This window comes from Neolamprologus multifasciatus, chromosome 11 (assembly GCF_963576455.1).
Source record: "Neolamprologus multifasciatus chromosome 11, fNeoMul1.2, whole genome shotgun sequence".
NCBI classification, from domain to species: Eukaryota; Metazoa; Chordata; class Actinopteri; order Cichliformes; family Cichlidae; genus Neolamprologus; species Neolamprologus multifasciatus.
The window spans coordinates 9640306-9657519 of record NC_140449.1 but is presented as its reverse complement, the minus strand read 5'-3'; the positions used below and the strand labels follow the sequence as shown (position 1 = coordinate 9657519).

At 37.4% G+C, this 17214-nt stretch overlaps 1 long non-coding RNA gene across 1 annotated transcript; it reads right to left on the bottom strand.

The window, feature by feature from the left end:
- Positions 1–3365: 3365 nt before the first annotated feature.
- On the bottom strand, positions 3366–15550 carry LOC146507813 (uncharacterized). The gene is made up of 3 exons (XR_014877030.1): positions 12868–15550; positions 5821–6531; positions 3366–5729 (listed from the first exon to the last, which is right to left on the bottom strand). It is a non-coding gene; the product is annotated as an uncharacterized LOC146507813 (long non-coding RNA).
- Positions 15551–17214: the final 1664 nt, after the last annotated feature.

The window sequence follows — 17214 nt, the reverse complement described above, 5'->3', positions numbered from 1 at the left end:
TTTCCAATAACGATGTAACTGACGATATAATTGATGTGAGACAAAATACAAAATACAACAAAGTCAAATACTTATTTTTCAGATCATAAGGTGCACGGGATTATAAGGCACATTAAGCGAAACAAAGCAGTCAAATAAATCAAACTTTATTCAACTCATTCTTCTTGCTTCCTCCACTTCTGTACCATCTATTGATTAATGCTGTATTCTATCACAGCTGCTCTATTCCCATGTTGTTGCAGTATATTAATGACTAACCTGGTATTGTGGATGGATTATCTCATTTGTTCTTCTGACTGAAGTTTGGTCAGTTTACAGCATCCTGCCATGTGATTGCATTTGTCCCTAACCATCAGGAACCCTCGTGTTAACTAATTATCGAGTGGAAAAGTGTTAGCGTTCATCCTGCAGCTTCACTGTTTATGTTATGCTAATATAGCTGTGTTGCTAGCGATCACGTAGCACATCATTATATACCAGCTAGCCCAACTTCAGTAATCCTTCAAACGTGCTGTTTTCTGTCTTAATTTATGTTGGAAGTGATAGCAGAGATGCACGTTTTAATTTTTTCAGAAATCTCTCAGTGAGAACATGCTATATAATGCTTAGGTAATTAGCGAAATTAGAGCTAACTTCCTGCTAACTTCTAACTCCGTTAAATGTAATAAATTCTGTTTTCATGGATGCCTGGAACTTAAACTTAATTGTTACACCTGGTAAAGCAGCAATGCTGATTGTTTTATTAAAGGTGAAATAATTTAGACAGTTTTTAACTCTCAATGTGCTACAGTGTTCGTTTGACTTTGGGACGTGAAGCGGATGGAGTTTTGGACGCAGATTACTCCCAGATTTATGAGCAACTTAGTCCAACAAATACAGTAATAACGATGGCCCGCTTGCATGTTCTACAAAAAAATGTGATTTGGTGGGTATCTGACGGACAAACATCAAACCAGTTCCACATCACTGAAGTTGCACCATTTTTACAAACCAATTCTGGTCCATCCATTTCACTCAACGATACGCTTTCCCCCTTCTCATTCTCCGTTGCCGCCATGCTTTTTCGGCCATGTGCGTATGAAAGCAAAGGCACTGCGCATTTGCGTTTTACCCATATTTTATTGCAATATTTTATTTTCTTATCGCTGCCTAGCATTATACCGGTATTACCGTGAATGGTATAATATGGCCCAGCCCTAGTACAAAGAACTTTTTAAGGCCAAGAAAGGAAAGGAAAAGCTATTAAGAGTTAAGGTTCAAATGGTTAATGCCTAATTATTGTTTATATCATCTATGTACTGTAGTAAAGATGCATCATGAGGGACTCTTCATCAGTGGCTGTAGCTCAGGAAGTTGAGCAGTTCAATTACTAATCAAAAGGTTGGTGGTTTGATCCCAGGCTGTTCCAGTTTGTGTGCCAATATCCTTGGGAGAGATACAAACTCCAAGTTCCTCTCAGATGGACTGGAGTGTGAATGTGAGATAGAATCTTAAGCATAAAAAGTGCTTGGGCGAATGAGGCATGTTGTATAAAGTCTTCAGGCATAAGAGAATAGCTGTACATTCTCTTATGTACAGCCAATGTAACACAAATGGTATTCAAGTCAAAACTGTATAGGTCAGAAAGTTTGTTTGTTTTCCCCTGTTGGCCAAGCCATCTTTTTAAAATTCTATCCCATTTAATTTTATTCATTTGTTTTTGTTATCATTAAAAAAAAACAGTGTTACCTTTTCAAATTAAATGGATCAGAGGCATTTGATTTATAGTAGACTTCTCTTCTACAGCAAATAAAGCACATTACAATATTTAAAAGAAAATTACAAAAATAAATACATAAAAGAAACAATTCAGCAGAGTAAGTAAGATTATATATGATTATATATGGTTTGTAAGTGTCTTTCCATCAAATGGTTTTTATACTCTTGTAGCAAACGTGTGACAGAGGTTATGTCGCTAATGTAATATTAGATGTCGCTCTAAAAAATTATCAACAGATCTGCAGTGTGAAAACAGGGTGAGGATATGTCTACTGGTTTATAGACTTGGTCAAACAGTGCTGCTTTGGCTGGGATTCTTGCATGTTGGCTTTGGTTTGCAGAATCTAAATAAGAAGACTGTTAATGACTTTCATTAATCCTCTACAGCTCATAACATACTGGATTGGCTGTTTTTGAATAGGCAGTAAACTGGAATGGTGATTAAACATGAAATTGAAATAAATTACTATACCAGTAAAACCTTACCTGTAAAACAAAAGGGAAAATAAAAACCTAAAAACTAAAATTTTATGGTTTTTCTGTTAGTAATTATACATTTTCATACTCTGAAGCTGTGTTAAAGTTCACCTCACGCCTTTGTCAAAAATGCTATATTCATCAGTTAGCTAATTGAAGAAGCACAAGCGTTTTCTGAATTTTCCTTAACAGTTGATGGTTTATTTTAGTGAAGTGGTAGTTGAGATAATAGCCTACAGGGAAAAATGTGTCCTTTACAATTAGGATTTGGTGTTGTTATTGTTGTTGTTGTTTCAAGTTTAAACATATCAATTAAAAAAAGCTATGTGAAAACCAAGACATATAAGCAAGACCATCTAAAGAGAAATTCATAAATTCTATCTGAAATAGCGTCCTATATATAAATCCTGCAGTGTGTTCTGGATGTGAAAACATGTCACCATATAGGTTGGTCAGGTCACTGGTGCTTTGGCCTTACTGTACTTACTAACTGCCTGGTTTCTATCTGTCTATTTGCTACTTGGATAAATTTGGCCTGGCTTGATTGTGCCCTATCTGATGCCCAATTATTTTCTCCTAGCCAGCACCCCTGAACTCTTATCCTAGTAGATCCCATGAGTGCTGTAGCACTGTCACTGAAGGTTGGCCAGGTCAGTACTGTTTCAGTGAGGCACAACATATCTGCTTGCTTTGTCTAGATTGGACACATCAAAAGTTATGTGTGAACAATCATAGACAAAAGGAAAATTCCTGCAGTTAGCTCTCTAGTCAATTTGACCTTGTGGACACGGGTAATGAATAATAAAGGAACACCCCATAGTGCATTTTAGTGATGCACATTGACAGGGAACTCGTACATTGCCTGATAGGAAGAATGCAAGTCAATGTCTTAACAGAAGGCCTGTTGCAGCTCTCAGAAACTGACACTGTATGCAGTTTACCCTTTATACAACTTTGTATTGAAGTCAATCAAGTGCTTCTGCTTGAAAAACCAGTGTTCCAGAGGCTATTAAAATTTTTTTACCAAAGAGAACACGATAGCTCTCCTTGCATCTCAGAGTTATGCCTCATAAACATCTTACATTGTTTGTTTACAGTAGAGGTGAGAATTTAATGCGTTAATTGCGATTTGAAAAATTTGAAAAAACATATTAAAAAATAATGCATTTAATAGCACTTTGCATTCCAAGCAAAGGGGAATTTTTGTCAATGCACTTTTTCTGGGTATACTGATTACACTAATGCACACATCAGAGCTACAAAGAATCAGACGAAAGTGTACTGCTAGGAGTGATCTGAGGCAAATTTCATTTCAAAAGACTACCTGATGGAAGCCTTGTTAAAATCGTAGTTTTGTGCAAACTGTGCAAAAAGGAGTTTGCATACCCGCAAAGCACTTCAACGTTACCAATCTAAATGCAAAGTGCACCAACCAAAGCGTACCAACAAAAGGTGTCGGCAGCCCAAACTTGATAAAATGACTGGCTTCAGGACCAAAATTAGTAGGTCAGCGGTGGAATTCAACATTAGATATGGTTTCTCGTCTACTAAAGAATCCAGAGGCTAGTTTTGCTGCTTTAGGCAAAAGCACAAGCAAGTCATTTTTCCATCAGAGCTGATAAAACTCCAAAAGCTGGCGACTGTCCTTGAGCCATGCAGGTAAATAAAACTATTTTTTAACTTATTGATACTGTTTCTTCAAAAAGCCCTATAGTTGACAGTTATTATGTAGATTAATAATTGCTTTCTGTCTACTACAGCTTTGTGACTAAGCTTCTTGGAGGTGAAACATATGTCTCATGTTCAGTGGTTTTACCTGCTTTCTGCCACCTGCATCCCACCATGGAGGTCTCTGATGATGACTCAAACTACATGGTGAAATTTAAGGCTCCCTTCAAAGAGGACCTATCTCAACGTGTAGCTACACTCAACCATCAGTGGCTCAAGATAGCTACTATACTTGCCCCACGCTTTAAGGATTTAAAGTGCCTTGCAAGGGGAGAGTGAGAAGAGGTTTGGACCAGCCTTGAGGCCCTGCTGAAGGAACAGTGTAAAGATGCCACCACAAAGGAGCCAGCAAAGACAAAGAGCCTCCTCCTCTCTTCATTGTCTTCAGACTCTAATTCAGATGAGGAAGCCCTGTGTAACAGGATCCTGAGTTGGTAGAGCAGAATCCACCATCAGTGAGACAGACAGCCCACTGCAATGGTGGTCCAGTTGAGCAGGGACCCACCCTCAGCTGTTTGTCCTGGCCCACAAGTGATTAGTCCTGCCACTTCTGTTCCATGTGAGAGACTGTTCTCACTTGCAGGTCATATTGTAACAAAAAAAGAGAGCTGCCTTGAGCTCTGAAATTGTGAGCAGGCTAGTTTGTCTAAGTAACTGGCTGTAAGAGACAGACTGTAAATAAGCATGGAGGTATTGTGAGCCTGTTGGGTTTGTTATTTTTTGCACTAAAATGTTCGATGATCACACTGTTTTAGCCTAATGTACAAAATTATTTCCTTACTCCCTTCCTCTTCCTCCCCACTGCTCCGTCTGTATGCCTTGCTTTTTAGTCTGCTGTGCTTCAGGCAGATCACACTTCATGTCATTGAAGTGTGACTAATGTTAGGACACACAATACACAACCACAAACTCTTTGATCATAATTAACAGTAAAACTGTGCACAGCAAATAAAGATTGAAAAAGTCAAGGAAAGCAGGAAACAGAAAGAAAAATTAGAGTATTATTGCTTGTTACTCTATCTTCATACCCCATCAAGCTAAACCGTCCCTCAAAAGTCAAGAAACTAGAATATATGTACAATACACAGTGTAATAATTTTTTTAAATTTAAATTATGTCAGTTGCAAACACAGATTACTACTTTTAAGCATTTTTTGTTTATTTAAATGTGCTGTCAGCTTAAATAATATGCTTGAAACATCAAAGATTCAAGATCTTTTATTTGCATAGTTATACAAGTACAACATGCAGTGAAATGTGTCCTGATACACTCCTCGAATGTGCAAAAAGAGAGAGAAAATATATATATACAGTAAGTACATATATACAAAGAGGACATTATGTGCAGCAAGTGAGTGAATTATATATATATTAAGTAAATTAAATTAAATAAAACAATCTGGAAATTTACAGTTCAAAATTTGGGAATGTACATTGTGTTAGTGGGGTGTCAAAGTGACTTGCACATCACTTCAATATTGTTTAAGCATCAATAATAAATACATTGATAATAATTTAGTGAGGGCACATTCCAACTAATAAAGACAGTGTGCAGACCGTGGGGGTGTGGGGAAAATAGGACCCAAAACGCAGGACTCTTCACTGCAACAGTGTGTTAATTTACAGTGCAGGAAAATAACAATAAAGCCCTGTATGCTCCCTTAACTCCCGTGTTGTGTCTTCTCCCAAAATCCATGTCTTTGTGCTCTCCGCTCCCGTGTTCTCGCAATCCCTGTGCTTGCTGCCCTCCTGTTTCCACGCTCCTCCTGGGGGAAAGAATACCAGAGGCAGCCATCAAGACACACACTCCTGCAGGTATGCACACACTGACTTTAAGACACTGACATGGAGTCTTACGCAGCAATCCAGCGTCGAGGAGCCCTCAGCCAAACTGTTAAATAGCTCCCTGACAAGGCTTGATCAACTTCAAGTGTGTGTGATTCTCCTCCGCAGGTGTGGCCAGGCTCCTGGCTGACATGCCCACCAGGGCTGAAGAACAGGTGCTCTGGCACACCCACACACACACACCTATACACAAACACAAGGAAACAGGACAGCAGCACCAAAAATACACATGTCCATACTTATTCAAAGACCCTGGGTCCTTCAGACCCAGGTCTGTGACAGACAGGGCGCAGATAGCTCTCCTGCTGTGGGGTGATATGACTGTATGCTGTAAGGAAGCATCTTCTCTTTGTACATATGATGGTTTTCTGGAACGAAAGAAAGGCAGTTGGAAAAATGCTTTAGTGTAAAAAGTGGAAGCTGGCGAGATGAATATTGTGACGTGTACTGTGCAAGTAACAATAATAACAATTAGAACAATTGTTGACCACGAGAAGAAGAAAGTTCCTGCCTATAGCAAGCCTTTTTAAATTTATACATATATATATCTCAAGCAATTACGGCAGCATTGTAACATGGTTGTTAGCACTGTTGCTTCACAGCAAGAAGGTCCTGAGTTCAATTCACCACCAGGCTGGGATCTTTCTGTGTGGAGTCTGCATGTTCTCTCCATGTTTGCGTGGGTTCTCTCCAAGTACTTCAGCTTCTTCCCATAGAGTGACCCTGACAAGAATAAGCAGAAGAGAATGGATGGATGGATCTCAAGTAATTAATGAGCACATTAAAACATACTTAATGGGACAGAAATGTCTTGTACTGTAGTGATGGGTCGTTCGCGAACGAAATGGCTCTTAGAGCCGGCTCTTTGAAGTGAACGACGCGAGCCGGCTCCTTATTGGGAGCCGTGAGTTTTTTTTTTTCTTTCTCTCACCCTCTCTCTCGCCCTTTTTTCCGCTAAACTCCGCACGCGCGGCCTGTACTTTGCGCTGGGCGGGGGGGGGGGGGGGGGGGGGGGGGGGGGGCGTTAGTTACACTCGCAGTAGCACAGGAACAGAGCCAGAGAGAAAGAGAGCGAGGGACAACAACGTCACATTAGAAAGGTATAGTGATCATCCACTATTTTCAGTTGCAGATGATAAAGGATTCAGAAATCATGCAGGCCCATATGACAGAGAATGTGCATCTTCTTTTTGTTTTAATATTTTAATTTATATTTAATTGTGTTGTGGTTTGCAGTGTTTTGTGTTGTTTCACGTTAAATTTATTTAAAAGGAAAAAGCTGAAAATTTAAATAGTTAAAAGTCTAAAATGTAAATAGTTGTTCTTTGTATTATATGATTTAATTATTACATTTTATGTGGAGTGAATAAATAAAGTATATTTATGGTGGCCCTTAGAGAAAAAGCACGTACAAACTCCAAAACACATACAAACTCAGAAGCACGTACAAACTCCAAAACACGTACAAACTCCTAAGCATGTACAAACTCCTAAGCATGTACAAACTACAAAACACGTAAAAACTCAGAAGCACGTACAAACTACAAAACACGTAAAAACTCAGAAGCACGTACAAACTCAGAATCACGTACAAAAGACAACAGAAGTGCTCCAGGATGCTAGGGCGCAGTGTTGAGCTTTTGTTACCTAGTGGCTACACAAGCCAGGAAGTATCAACAACCGGATTTGGTGTGTGGTTGTAACAGGTAAATTTTTTTTTTTTTTAAATTATTTGAATAAATATGAGTGCTTGTCTATAAATACACAAACAATACACACATGCTTTCAATTGTGTAATTTAAGTGATCTGGGTAGCTCTGTTTTGGAAGTTCAGTTAACGCTAGAAATGTGTTTTGGAGTTTGTACGTGCTTTAGAGTTTGTACATGCTTTGTCTCTAGGGGCCATATATAAACATATATAAATAAAACCACTTTTTTTACATTAGTAATTCCTTTTCTGCATAATTTTATATTATTGTTAATGATTAAATAATTAAAGCAACAAAACAACCTGAAGAGCCGGTTCGGAGCCGAAAGAGCTGGCTCTTTTTAGTGAGCCGAGCGGAAAGAGCCGGATCTCTAAAAAGAGCCGGAAATCCCATCACTATTGTACTGATCACATTTTTACAAATGTGGAGTAGCTTCTGAGAAAACAGAAGTAGTGAAGTCACCATCAAAAGTCATCCTTAACAGATCTTACAGAAAACTGAGTTCAGTGTCACTAATAACACCCAGCCCTGATTATCACCAGACCTGTTGAATCACATGAATAGAACATGTGGAGCACAGTGAAGTAGGATTTAAGCTCTCAAAAAGCAACCATGGACTCCAGCAAGCCAAAGTGAGAGCCATTAGCCATGAATGGACGAAACTTGGAACGGTCAGTGTTCATGATTTAGTAACGAAAAAGAGAATTGGAAAACAGGGAATGGGAGAAGTTTGTAGCTAAAACTATAGCTGACCAAAAAGAACACAACAGTTGTCTAATATTTGTGAAAAACTTCTTGACAAGCCCCAAGACAGAAAATATTCAGAAAACTAACACAGCATTTCATAACACATCATAAGGTGAACACGATAGTGAAAATAGTAAAAATTGTGATATTATAATAAATGAAATTTAAAAAAATCTAATGGGTCAAAATTTATTGGAAAGTGTTACAAACACTTGAAGTATAAAAGGGTTTTAAACAAAGGAAAAGTTAAACCAGTGCTACCAAAAAGAGGCAATATGAATATGGTACCTACTTTTTTTATGTCCAGTTCTGCTTACAGTGTTTAACGTTTTAACATTAAAAATTAGCCAGTCTGTTGTGTGCTGTGTAGCTTACCATACACTTGGCTTTCCTATACCAAATTCTAATAGGTTAGTTTACTAAAATATCTAATCACTGAACATATTTATAGCCTCTAAGGATTATAAAAGCTCATTTAAAACCATGCAATGTCTAGGTTATATGGCCTGGGGCATATGTTACTTATTGGAGCACAAATTAGTCACACAGTGAGGCAAATTAAATCCGAAATGACCATGCAAATGCAAATTAGAGCTGCATTTAGACATACATGTAAACACAGAAAAACGCAGACACAAATTTAGAGAGAGTGCTTCATATTGCTTGGGGATGTTAGATATGAATTCCTAAGAGGTAGCCTACTGCAAAATTATCATGTTAAGCTAATGATGTAGGGGACAATATTAAAATATAATTATTTGTCTGGACTCATCATGTGTGCTTATGAGAAGTACTATAATGTACATATAACAAAGATTAAATAGCATATAATGTGTAACATATATACATTATGATTTAATATGAGATATGAATTAAATTGCTTTCTTAAATAAATGCTCAAAATATAACTCACACAATGAAATGTGTGGCTGATAGCCACACAAACTTTGGTTTACATTAAAATAAAAGGGGCCTGCTTATAATAGTATGGCAGTCCAGTGGCTATAGCAGACAAAAGTGTACATATGTATACATATGTAGCTTTATAACTTACTTCATAATAAAATGTAGAACATACATAACAAAAACTGATACAAGTTTCAGCATATTAGAATATTTTAGAAAAATGTCAGTGAGTGTGAGTAAAAGAAAGTCATGTGATTCTAATGCAAGCCTACAAACAGGATCTATTGTTATAAATATTTATCATGTTCTTCCAGCATACTGTACTGTACTGAGCTGTACTAAGCTACTGTAAAGAGTGATAAATGTATACTACTCCCACCAATTCCGTGATTAATTATTAACTCTCCTCCAATTCAAATGTTAGCTTGGATAGCAGGGCTTTTTAAATATTATTTAGTAAGATTTTCTAAAAATGAGAGACCAGAGAGACCACACAACACTGAGACACAACTGGGTAGACCAGAGGTAAACAAACAGAGACTCAGAGACCACATATAAGAGACAGACAAAATAATGAAACTAGAATTCACGAAATTTAAATAACAAACTCAGAGGCACTAGAACATAACATATTCAGGAACAAGAACTTACATTATCTTATAACGTTCCAACAAATAGGCCAGTATAAAACTCAAAATACTAAGTCAAAGACTCAGGACCATGACTCTCATGACAACTCCAGCCACAAACAAAATGTGAAAATAAATACTTTTTAAAAAATTACTTTAAATTGGCTAATTATTTTATGCATATTCTTTGCATATTTTCTGTCTCTGAAAATGTCATATTATGTATGTATTATGTCAAATGTAGTATCTGAGTATACAAAAGTGTGAGTTCTTTCGATCTCTACAAACAACTGCATTTTTCTTCTGGCACATGTGGTCGAAGTTTACTCTTTTTGTCTAGGTGCAAATTTGTCAAGTCACATTAGAGCACGTTTTGCTTCTGAACAGCAACATTTTTAAGAACTACTTGGAATGAAAAAAAAGCAGGGGTCTGAAAAAGGTAAGTGCTCCAGTGAGTATCTTTCTACAGGAATGAACAGGAAGCTCTAATGGAGAGTAAATGGGGGGTTAGTGATGGTCGGGGGTAAAGTACACAGTAGAAAAAGTTGGCTGATAATTGAGGAGTGGAGTCTGAGCTCTTCTTGGATATTTCTCTCAGCAGGCAGGAAGTGAAGGGGTTACTGGTGGGCCAGAGGAATCCCAGGTGGTTGCACTACATCAACAGCCACCATGCACAGCCACTTTCAGTCAAGTGTTGCAAAAGTAATGGCAAAAGACTCCAGAACCACAAACAGTGTCAGGAGTATCTTAGCTGGACTAAGGAAAAAAGAACTAAACTGTGGCTTAATGGTCCAAAGTCCTCGTTTCAAATGAAAGTAAATTTGATTTCATTTGAAAATCAAGATCCTAGAGTCTAGAGAGACACAGATGTAAGGTGTTGAAATGCCAGTGTAAAGTTTGTGCAGTCTGTTAGGATTTATTGTGCCATGTCATCTGCTGGTGTTGTTGGTGGTTGGTCCACTCTGTTTCAACAAATCCAAAATCAACACAGCTGTCTACCAGGAGATCAGGTCACGATTCCATCTGTTGAAAAGCTTTATGGCGATGCCGGTTTTCTTTTTGATTAAACCTACCACAGTGCCAGAACTACTTCCAAATGGTTTGCTTACCATGTTATTGTCATGTGAATTTTATTGTAATGTGCTTAATTGATAAGCTGACTCACCTGGCCTGAACCCTACAGACAATTTATAGGGCACTGACAAGAGTAAGATGTGAAATACTCAGCCCAAAAGTACAGAGGAGCTGAAGACTGTTATCAAAGCAAGCTGGCTTTTAGCAACACCACAAGCTGAATGCCTCTGCATCACACTGCACTGATGCAGTAAGTCATGGTAAAGGAAACTCAATCAAGTACTGTAGAATAAAAAGCATACTCAGAAGTTCCACATTTCTGTATAGTAAATCCTTTTTTTGATTGCTGTTTGGAAATATTCTAATTACATAAGATGCTTGATTTCTGATTTTCGTGAGCTATAAGCCATAATCATAACAATTTAAACAAAAGAATATCGGAGATGATGCCTTTTTGAATTAAATCATGAAAAAACAACTTTTCACAATATTCTATTTTCTTTTGAGCTCCACCAATATATTGTAGGGTCTTTTTCCCATCATCTTTTTAATTGCCTCCCCAGTGTTCTTTAAATTTAACTTCCCCCTTCCTGTCCCATCTCGCTCTTACTCTTACTGTTCACTGATCTATCCTCACATTCTTTTTCTTTCTCTGTGTCATTCGTTCAGTGCCAGGTCTTGGTGGTTGGTGGTTCCCTCTCTCCAGATGGCCCACTCTGATCATTTATTGATGACAGGAGAACAGAGGAAGGCATTCCCAGCTGCTGCCGCCTGGCACCCCATTCATTGTGCAAGTGCACATGCACACACACACGCGCGCACACAAAGGCTCAAATATTTGAACAATGACTCGGATCCATACATGCATGCAGTTATTGGATTTAAACCCTATCGCACACAGACCTTTTTTTCTTTCTTCCCTTTGCCTTCTTTTTGCAGTGTCACACATTTTTGCATTGCTGCCGTCTAATGTTAGGCATGATTCTGTGCTGTACTTTTGCACAGTTTCCCTCTCGTCTCTCTTCCTGCCTGCAGCTCTCCTCCTTTCACCTCCTGCTGTGGTGTTACTGACTCTGTCACACAGGAACAGTCAGAAGGAGAGGCAGAGGGTGGTAGGTTGTGTACAGTGAGTAAAACTGCAGTTTGCTAATGTTACAAGTTAATGTGCTGCATCTTATGAGAATCTTAAAGTTTATGTTGAAGAAGAAAGAAATGTCATTTTGACCTATTTTTTTATAGAGTGAAAATATCCTGTACTGGCTTTGTTTTTTGAAAGGCTGCAGTGTTTTGTTTTTATTTTAAATAAGGAAATTGACCGCCCACAATGCACCTGGCTTCTGCAATTTATATAAAACACTTCTTTGTTTTCCCCTATCACTCTAGTGCTGTGCATTAGCAACCTGTGAAAACCCGTATACAAATTTATATACCAAGTTTTAGAGCTTGTTTTTGTGGAAATGTAATTAAAACTTTGGTTATGTTTATCCTGAATAATTATGCAAACTTCTGAGGTGAAAAATAATCCTATCCTGAATCATGTCTGAGTAGCAGTGTAAGTGTAAGTATTACACCTAAAGTTAAACACATATCTTTGCAAACATTACATTTCTCTTTGAAAGTTAGTTGCTGTATTTAGTATTTATAGCGTTTGGATTTTTTTCTGTTTAGAAAGATGAGTACCATCTCCATCTGTTCACACACATTGTCTTTTCTACATCTACATACAAAGCATTTTTTAAAATCAGTTTTAAAGTACACTCAAACACTATTTGACTCATAGGTTGGAGGCGCCAGAGATTGAAACACTGACTTTCCAATTAGTAGATCTCTTTCTTTAGTTCCTAAGCCACAACCTCAAAAGGTGGACAAGTAGTCCAGAACCACTTTGGCAGTTATTTTTTATTTTGTTTTGTTTTATTTTTTTTGTGGGATTGTAGTCTGTACATGAGAAGTTTGTTTTATGTTTCTTTACAGATTACGTTTCATCTTCTTACCTCTATCCACTTTCTGTTGCAGTCTCTTTTGTTCATCTTATCCTTTCCCAGATTGTGTTGGTCCAAAAGTTTTCAGGCAAAACTGAAATACAAAGTCACAGCGCTATGAAGACAGTCAAATTCTCTACGGCAGTTTTCAAAGCATGGTTATTTCAGTTTCAAGTTGTGTGAAGGACACATAGCATGCATGTTTGCTTCTTCTGTCCAGGGCCAGAGAGATTTCTCTGCAGTCCTCCCATATAGCTCGGTAAGAAAACTTGCTGAAATGATATCTTTGAAAGAAGTACAGAGTAAGTATACGACATTATATGTACAGCAGTATGTCCAGGTTTCATAAACACGCGTGTCCTTCCGGTGACTGTGTCATGAATAGCCTGAACTGAACATGCTGTGACTTTGAAGTTACACAAGGGAGACTTGCGTGATATACAGCTGGCTTCAGCTGGGTACCCCAAGAGATGCATGAAAACACAAGCGCACACAAGCGCACACAATCGTGCACACGCACACACACACACACACACACACATATACAGACTTGTGTATTTCATCTCACATATGCAAACTCACAACACCAACTTCTCTACCCCAGAGGTGCTATTTGGAGGTAACACGCACTGTTACACTAGAAGAGTCATCCTATATCACAAGTCCAGAAGGATAGTGAAGGAGGAAAATGATGTATTTTTTTTGTGTTATACACAAAAAATACACATAAAATAATACATTTCTTTAGTGCAATATATTAATGTTAACTGTAGATTCTGGATGCATTTTCACTTTCCAAAGCACCTGGAGTTTTAAATGTATTTCGGATTATGAATGGAATATTAAAATCAATTATCATGTTAATCAATCATGTCTTCTTAGTAGCTTTCCCCCACAGATGATTTATGTATTCATTTATATAATCTAGTGATGTAAAGAATAAAATGGTATATACTAGCACATGGTCAGAAATGTGCTGTGGAGGCTCATTCATTAAGAGCATGCTAGTCCTCTAGGTGGCAGCGTTATCATGTTGGAAGTCAAAAGGCTGTGATTAAGACAGCAGTACTTCCAGCAGCAGTAATTCTGACATGATAAAAATATAGCTGTGCAGATAGAAATTCTGTTTAACTTAAAGAAAGGGATCTTTTAGGCATTTTTTTTTAACCTTTAATCCATTAAGGAAAATTAGAGTTAGATATCACCTCAACAGTGAACCATGGAAAATGTAACAACTATTTTAATATCTTTAAAGACAATCTATATTTGTTACTTAAGTGTTTTAGGCATTCTTGTCTAATGGAATGGAATGACTGTCCACCTTAGTGGGGTCAATTACTTGACAGGATGGAATTTGTACTGAGAGTTGTTATGTTCAATAATTTTGAGTTGGTACACTCCTGCAAGATCACTGAGGTCTGCAGTTTAAATGCTCCTAGCTTTACTACTTTTTCTTAAATTTTATGTCTTCATGTTTTCCTCTGTTTTTATCTCTTTTGATTATCTTAAATGTACAGCAACTTGCTCAACAGTTATTGTCTGAAATGTGCTATATAAATAAATTTGACTTTGAATTTATGTTTATACCAGTGGCTGTGCTGAGTCTGACCCCATGCTGTCAGTATACCAGACAGTATGCTTAAAAAAGACATGCTTAAATAGCAGAAAATTTTCTAAAAAGTTATATTTTAAATACAAACTTTTAAATCACAATCATTTTTAACTAGACTAAGTATAACTCAATGCCATGCATCTGTTGCAGATTACAGTAACATTTAACTTGTCATTTCATTGTATATCACTGCTACTTGTAAATACTCTATTAAAAGTAAAATACAGCTGTGACAATTTGGCGCAATTCTTGCCATAGATAACAGATTCTGGTCTCAGGAAACATCTGCATGTCTGTGAAAACGGTCTGTGACAAAGGTTAGAGTTAGAGGTGGAGGACAGGATGACAAGAACGCATTTGGTGCGTGTCTGTGTGAGTGCATGCCGATGTGAGTGTGTGTGTTCACCTGCATGTGTGCATATTTAGCAACTGTGAAAAGGTTGACTGCTGTAAGAACCCTGCTGTGGTTTAATCCCTCTACAGGTCAGCAGGGTTCATATGCAGGGACATGTGGTTTGTATAGACATATATGTGCATGGTTTTCACCTACAAACAGGTATTTCCAACTACTCATCTAAACGCTTCAAGGTTGGTCAGAGTTGAGCAGCACAGAGGGCTCACTGTATGTTAAAAGCCAAAGCTACATTCCTGTCTGTCCCATTGGACCTTTAATTGCTCACAGCAGCACATGGATAGTAAAATACCCTGAAAAGTACCACTGTCTCAGAGTGTGAGAAAGTATGCCTAAGGATATGACTTCAAGTCATCCATATGAGCATGTAGTTTGCAGTTTTTCATATTGTTGTTTTTATTGAAAACTCAAAACTCTTCATCATTTTTCAGCTCCAAACTTACAAGCAAATGAACTGATATATTCTATGTCAAGTACTGTTGTTCAGGATTCAGATCTCTCGTGGACTTTCACAGTTTCAGTGAATGGAACATCATCATCTATAAAATATTTTTTTTACATAAATTCTACAAAATCTATTATAGTTTTAAAGCTATACATCTTAAGAATTTTGATCAAGGTTGAATTTTATATTACAATATAACAAAACCTTTTTGCTGTCTAAGTTCATGCAAGATCAAACACAAAACAGCAAAGACTTAAAGCAAGCAAGAAAGAGAGATGTGGGTAAGAAAGCCTGGATATAGACATTCAAAATGAGCTGTACCACTGAAGCACTAGCACATTTCCTACTTTGTGCTTGCCTGTATAATAAGGTCGACATAAATCAAATCTTTGTTTTTTGCTTTGTTGTTGTGCTTAAAGAGAAAGCTTGTGTTTTTTTCCTTTTTACTGCAGGATGTAAAAACATTAAGTTATTTAGTTTATTTTAATTATGCAATATTTATGATAAAATGTTGCTATCTACACTAAGCTAGTATCTTTGGAATCATGAAGTGCATTTGTTGTTAGCACGGTGAAATCTAGAATGCCTAGTAAATTAGATTGAAGTCAGAAAATAGGTCTTCATCATATATGAAATGATCACCAATAACAGTAAAATACTCACAGAGTAATCGATTGGTGATAGAACATTCATTTAAGGTCCCAGGTAGCTTAATCCACAGAACAAGCACAGGACCAAAAACATGTGTTGCTATAACATCCCAGTCACACTGTTCATGCATTTACTGGAATGAAGACTGAGGATGATCTGCTCTCCTGCTTTAGGCCAGGCCTACACCTTGCAACAAAATGTTTTAGTAGGGTGCTGATCATTTCCAGGCCCTCCCATCCAAGCTGAAACTTACAGACTTTGAGCTCAATCATAAACAGTGCTTGAGTTTATGAAACAGATGACTGATTAAGATTCTGTTGAAAGTGTTTCAGATGTATTGTTCATGACAAGACATCTAAGATTAGGTGAGAGGAGATGTCTTTAAGGAGCTTGGAAAGAAAAGCGTCTGGACTTCTTTAACTTGTTTGAAGACATTTCACCTCTCATCCGAGAAGCTTCTTCAGTTCTAGGGAGTGACCCTCCCAACAGGCACAATGGAAACTCCCACAGGGCTTAAATCTGAGACTCTCCACCATTTGACCCTAGAACTGAAGAAGCTGACCTGGATGACTGAGAACCTTTACAGACACGAGGTGTTTTTGAATTTTTTCAATCAAACGAGGGCAAAAAGCAAATCTTCTGAGCAAATGTTCTGCTAAACATGTGTCATGAAAAGTTTGGATATTCTCTAAAGCAGTTCAGAGAAAAAAAAGTTTAAACTATTTGCACTGAGCTGTGAGTATTTACATTCAATAAAACAGCAGAGGACTAATGACTGTGTAAGGGTAGCAAATAGGGGAAAACTGTGTCTTTAACGTATTTGGCTAAACAACTTTTTTTTTTCTTTATGGAAGAGCGTGTTTTCCCTGGAAACAATTTTTAATTTCACATGCATGCAATAAAACAACAGGTATTTTAGAAATATTCTAGGTATTAAAATCTTATGTTCAAGTATTTTATTAGGGCTTACACTGAAATCCCAGATTACTTAGTGTGGTATTAAAAATATTAAAAAAAAAATCTAATTTACATAGCATACTGTTAGCTGTAGTCCAAGTAGCTAAAAGGATTTTATGAGACTCATCTGTGAGTATTTAACATAAACAAAGCCGCAGGTCTAATGAGAATGAAGGCTGCACACATGCTGGATTTCAGGTCTGGGAGGTCTTTACACTATTTTCTGTATTAGTAATATCATGCAGCTTCCCGGGTGACATTATAAGAGAAAGGTGTTTAAAG